Below are 6,000 nucleotides of genomic sequence, written 5' to 3' on the forward strand. Positions count from 1 at the left end.
CACAGCATCTCATGTTACTGCTGCTCTGGAAACGAGGAAACGCTCACACAGCGACGGCGAGTGACACACTCACACGGCTAATCATGTGAGGACCATTAGAGGCATTTCTTTCAACAGCATCCCTACCGAGGTGGAAACACCTGCAGCGGACTGTGGGATGTTTGATTGGATACTGTCCATGCCTTCCTTTTGTTCATTTTTCAATCACACCCACCAAAGACTACAGTTTACTGCAGTTACAGTTAGTCAGGTTGCTAAATGACTATTTAACTAGTAAATCTTACAGAAGCCTTGTATAATTAGGCTGGTTTAGGATGCCTGTCCACTTTTTCCAGAACCGTTGGTTTCAGAAGTATTTTTTCTGTTTATTTTTCCCATAGGGATTTTTTTTTAAATCATCATTAAAGAGTTACAAGCCACAAAGTAATACAACCAGCTACAAGGTGAACTACAAAATTACAAAACTTTGATTTGAAGCAAAAAAAATTAATATTTAAATATGAATTTGAATATTTGAAGAAAAAAAAGATAAACAAAAAGACAAATTAATGGCTTTAATGAGAGAGAGAGAGAAAGAGAGAGAGAGAACTACCATCCGCTGCAGCATTGTGAATAAAACTAAAAATATAAAAATGTTGGGAAAAATAAATAGCAAGCAATATTTTTATATTTATTTCAAAATATGCATATAGACATAACTATTTAAGTGGTTTGATTGACTCAATTACACCAATCACAGTAATGGGAGTGGGTGGTTCTTTTGGCACAATCTGTTGTTTTCAAATCTCTGACTGGTGGAGATTCTTTTGCAGAATCATGAGAAATGTAGTTTTTCCACCAGGAATTCAACTGTTAAACACAATTATTTAAAAGTAAGTTGAAACAATGCAGGTTAATTGCTTAAACAAACACATACACCATTAACAACCTTGTAGCTCACATCTGTTCTGTCTTTAACAGTTTGTAAGTTGTCGTTAAAAATACATTTGCCTATGGAGAAAATGAATGGGATTTTTACTTCCGGAACCCAACTGCGATGGCGAAGTGTCATGTGACATGCTTGATGCATCGCCATGGAAATGGAATGTTGTACGTTCTAAAAATGTTGATGTTTAAAAAATTAGTTTGAACATTCTAAACTTATGTGTGAAAAGGTTAAAGGTCAAGTAATTCCAATCCCTATAGGGACATTAAAAAGAATAAAGTCGGCGCAGATGGCCTCGTGGGCAGCGTGCCGACATGTAGCGCCTTTGCGCTTCGGGCGTCCCGAATTCGAGTCCTGACTTGTGGACCTTTCCCGATCCCACCCCCCTCTCTCACTCACCCACTTCGCTTCCTGTCGACCTACTGTCCTATCTAAATAAAAAGCATAAAACGCCAAAAATAAATCTTAAAAAAAAAATTATAATAATTTCGCCTGCCATTGTTCAAACAAAGACAGTACCGCCTCAAACTCACGTCACTGGTTTTAAACCAGTGCTGCTCTGACCCATCTAATATCCACACAACACAAACAGATGCACACACACAAACACGAAACAGCACATCTGAAAAGAGCACGCCACAGTTGAATAAGTGACCTTTGCAACTTTCCTCTCTCTCTCTCCACACATCGCTCCATTTATTTCCCACTCCAGTCAGAAATGCCCCCCCCCAAAAAAGTCAGATTGCATCTCTAAAACAAGTACACTTAAATAACATCACATAAAAAGTTATTCCATCCAGTCAGATGCACTCGTTGAGAGCAACCTCTGGTTAAAGCAACCTCTGCTCTTTGGAGTGTGTGTTATTTCACCGCATTCCCCCTTTAATTTGCAACACAAGGCATGAGCGAGACACGGGGAGGAAGCTCATCCTCCGCCTCTTGTTGCGTTGCCCAATCTGCGGCCTGTTAGGCAGTAGGCGGAAACTAATGACCAACATGAGTGTCTTCATGAGCTGTTTATTTTGCAGCATTCCCAAGATGCTGCAGCAGCCGCCAAGCAAAAGCAGAAAAAACAGCAGCCTTTCAATCGCTGCGACGGCCAGTGCAACCTCTGCTTCACACGCCGCTCCAGATGTAGACCGCAGGTCATCTGCTTCACCATCTCAATTATTCGTCATCTTCCTTTTCAAAGAGCACTGGAGAAAGAAAAAGGGTTCGTTGGTAGAGCTCCAGAAGTAAATATCCCATTCATTGTGTCCACAGAGAAACTGTTATTTAGTGATTCCATAGCGTTCCGTAGATGTGAAAAAAAATTTAAATTCCAGGTGCAGAATTACACCAGATATTAATCCACCAATATTTAAATATATATATATATATATTTTTTTTTTTTTTCCCAGATATTCACAAACCTAAATAAATTGAATTTTTTTCTTAGAATTAAATATTATACAGTTAAAGGATTTTTAGAGAGCCAATTGATTCTAATGCCTTCTAATTCTAATTGCTTCTGGGAAATGCAGCCTGCCTGGGTTAGTTTTCCTAAAGAGCTATTTATTAACATATTTTTTAAGATCTTGTGAGGCAAAAAAAAAAAACACTGGAAAATGTGGGCGCTCGCTGTCATTCTCTTTTGGGACTAGAAAGTGTTGCAACGGGCGTCCCGAATTCGAGTCCTGACTTGTGGACCTTTCCCGATCCCACCCCCCTCTCTCACTCACCCACTTCGCTTCCTGTCGACATACTGTCCTATCTAAATAAAAAGCATAAAACGCCAAAAATAAATCTTAAAAAAAAAATTATAATAATTTCGCCTGCCATTGTTCAAACAAAGACAGTACCGCCTCAAACTCACGTCACTGGTTTTAAACCAGTGCTGCTCTGACCCATCTAATATCCACACAACACAAACAGATGCACACACACAAACACGAAACAGCACATCTGAAAAGAGCACGCCACAGTTGAATAAGTGACCTTTGCAACTTTCCTCTCTCTCTCTCCACACATCGCTCCATTTATTTCCCACTCCAGTCAGAAATGCCCCCCCCCAAAAAAGTCAGATTGCATCTCTAAAACAAGTACACTTAAATAACATCACATAAAAAGTTATTCCATCCAGTCAGATGCACTCGTTGAGAGCAACCTCTGGTTAAAGCAACCTCTGCTCTTTGGAGTGTGTGTTATTTCACCGCATTCCCCCTTTAATTTGCAACACAAGGCATGAGCGAGACACGGGGAGGAAGCTCATCCTCCGCCTCTTGTTGCGTTGCCCAATCTGCGGCCTGTTAGGCAGTAGGCGGAAACTAATGACCAACATGAGTGTCTTCATGAGCTGTTTATTTTGCAGCATTCCCAAGATGCTGCAGCAGCCGCCAAGCAAAAGCAGAAAAAACAGCAGCCTTTCAATCGCTGCGACGGCCAGTGCAACCTCTGCTTCACACGCCGCTCCAGATGTAGACCGCAGGTCATCTGCTTCACCATCTCAATTATTCGTCATCTTCCTTTTCAAAGAGCACTGGAGAAAGAAAAAGGGTTCGTTGGTAGAGCTCCAGAAGTAAATATCCCATTCATTGTGTCCACAGAGAAACTGTTATTTAGTGATTCCATAGCGTTCCGTAGATGTGAAAAAAAATTTAAATTCCAGGTGCAGAATTACACCAGATATTAATCCACCAATATTTAAATATATATATATATATATTTTTTTTTTTTTTCCCAGATATTCACAAACCTAAATAAATTGAATTTTTTTCTTAGAATTAAATATTATACAGTTAAAGGATTTTTAGAGAGCCAATTGATTCTAATGCCTTCTAATTCTAATTGCTTCTGGGAAATGCAGCCTGCCTGGGTTAGTTTTCCTAAAGAGCTATTTATTAACATATTTTTTAAGATCTTGTGAGGCAAAAAAAAAAAACACTGGAAAATGTGGGCGCTCGCTGTCATTCTCTTTTGGGACTAGAAAGTGTTGCAAATGCTCTGTACGGCGGCCACAGCAAAGCCTGCATCTGAGGGTCCTCTGGCTAGCCGTGCTATTCCTGGGTGACACAGAAAAAGCATCCTCACACGCTGCAGTGCTTTTTAAGGAATTCTGACAGACTTGAGCCAATGGATCAAATACCACAATCCACTTGCTGCTCCAAGAGTCGCTCCTTCACGACCCCCAGTGCAACTCTGTGCCAGTATAATGAACAACCCCATATCACTCTTAATCTCTGGTCGGCGGCCATCTGCTGCTGCGGTAACATGAGCAGGTTCCCGACTGGTCACTACGATCTCATCCTTTCCGAGTTTCTCGTATTGCAGGTCTTAGATCAGTATGACGATCCAACGGAACATTAAAAGTGAAAACGGTCTCAATTCAAACAGTCGTGGGCCTCCAGGTATCATCAGCACAGCAGTCAAGGAGTCCAGGGAGTCCGTATGCAAACAATAATCCACAGAGACTATGACAAAGAGATGCATTCGAGCAAAATACCAGTTGGCGAATCTGTCCGGTGTTGAGATTGCAGTTAGATCATCGGAGCTCATCATTTGCTGGTGTGTCCCAAGCGGACAGTAAAGCAGACAGTGATGCAGCATCCACAAGCCCTCAGACGTCCAGAAAGGGTTGAGTTGTCAATCCTGGCGTGATGAGACGTATCTCATGAGTTTTAGCTCGAATCCCTGTGTGAAATTAGCCTCAAAGTTCAGCACTGGAACGAGGTTTGGAACAAATACTACAAAGCACACACCATGAATACACAAAAAGAACATAGGAGGCAATTAAACTGACTAGTTTAAAGCAGAATTCACTTAATTTTTCTCAGTACAGCAGTCAACCATTTCTAAATAGAGTTTTCAAAATATCAGCATTTGTTTGCTAACAGCTCTACGTCTATTGACTACAGACTGACTTAAGTCATAAAAGGACGACACAAGGAGTGAGGAACAAAGCTTTGTGGAAGGAATTTCTAAAATGCAAAACAAAGCTTTCAGAAGCAGGTTCAAAAACTGCCCATTCGTGATACTACTGTACATTATTGCACAATACATCAAACAAATGATGACAAAACTAAATGATTTGCATGATACCGCAACCGATAACGCAAGACACTACTCAAATAGTAGTTTGGCCATGGTAAGGCACGAATGACCTGGAAAAACAAGCAATTTTTGTAGTGTGCAACATTTATATCAAAGCAACCAATACCGATGCCAATGCATATTAATGCATGCTTGCGTATTAAAACAATATGGCCGCAAATACAAGTACACAAAAACTGCTGAAATTAACACTTATTTCACACACTATTTACTCAAAAACCACAAGTAGAAAGTATTAATCTGATAATATACTAATTATTGATGTAAATAATCTCCAACTGGCAAAATAAGAAGCCCATAATCAACCAAAATTAACAATTATTTCACATTCTATTTATTGAAAAACCACAAAAGATTTTGGAATTGGCACAAGTTCAGTTATTAATCTGATAATATGTGAATTACTGATGTAAAAAATCTCAAAATGGCCAAAGTAGATCCCCAAAATTAACACATTTCACACACTATTTACTCAAAAAAACACTAAAAACTTGTAACTGGCACAAGCGGAAAGTATTAATCTGATCATATGCAAACTACTAATGTAAATACTCTCAAAATGGGCAAATAAAATCCAAATAATCAACCTGGCTCATTTTTAGCACATTCACTGATTACAATAGCCTGATACAATCTAAAAATATCGATCAGCTCTTCTCCACACCCAATCAAACAAACCAAGACCAGCTAAGCGGATGAAAACCACATGAATGGCACAACAGATTTGTCTTAAACTAGACTAGAGCTGTACAAACAAGGGTTAACGTGATTCATTTGGTGGAAACCAACAAGTTGAGCCTGTTCAGCCAACAGAGCTTTGAATCACACAGGCCTGTCAAGCCCTCCGTCACCCTCACGGTAATTACTTTTTTTTTTTTTTTTAATTGGGGGGGGGGGAAAAAGCTCTAACTGCAGGGGCGGACTTACCCCATTAGGCAAAGGTAGGCGACCGCCTTGGGCCCCCAAAAGCCAAGGGCCCCCTAAAA

At 40.0% G+C, this 6,000-nt stretch overlaps 1 protein-coding gene across 14 annotated transcripts in view; it reads right to left on the bottom strand.

The window, feature by feature from the left end:
• Positions 1-6,000, bottom strand: part of LOC107718544 (pleckstrin homology domain-containing family A member 5-like) — a 162,266-nt gene that overhangs the window by 154,775 nt on the left and 1,491 nt on the right. The window lies entirely within an intron of this gene.

The sequence above is a fragment of the Sinocyclocheilus rhinocerous genome, unplaced genomic scaffold (assembly GCF_001515625.1).
Source record: "Sinocyclocheilus rhinocerous isolate Xijiao unplaced genomic scaffold, SAMN03320098_v1.1 scaffold423, whole genome shotgun sequence".
Lineage (NCBI taxonomy): Eukaryota > Metazoa > Chordata > Actinopteri > Cypriniformes > Cyprinidae > Sinocyclocheilus > Sinocyclocheilus rhinocerous.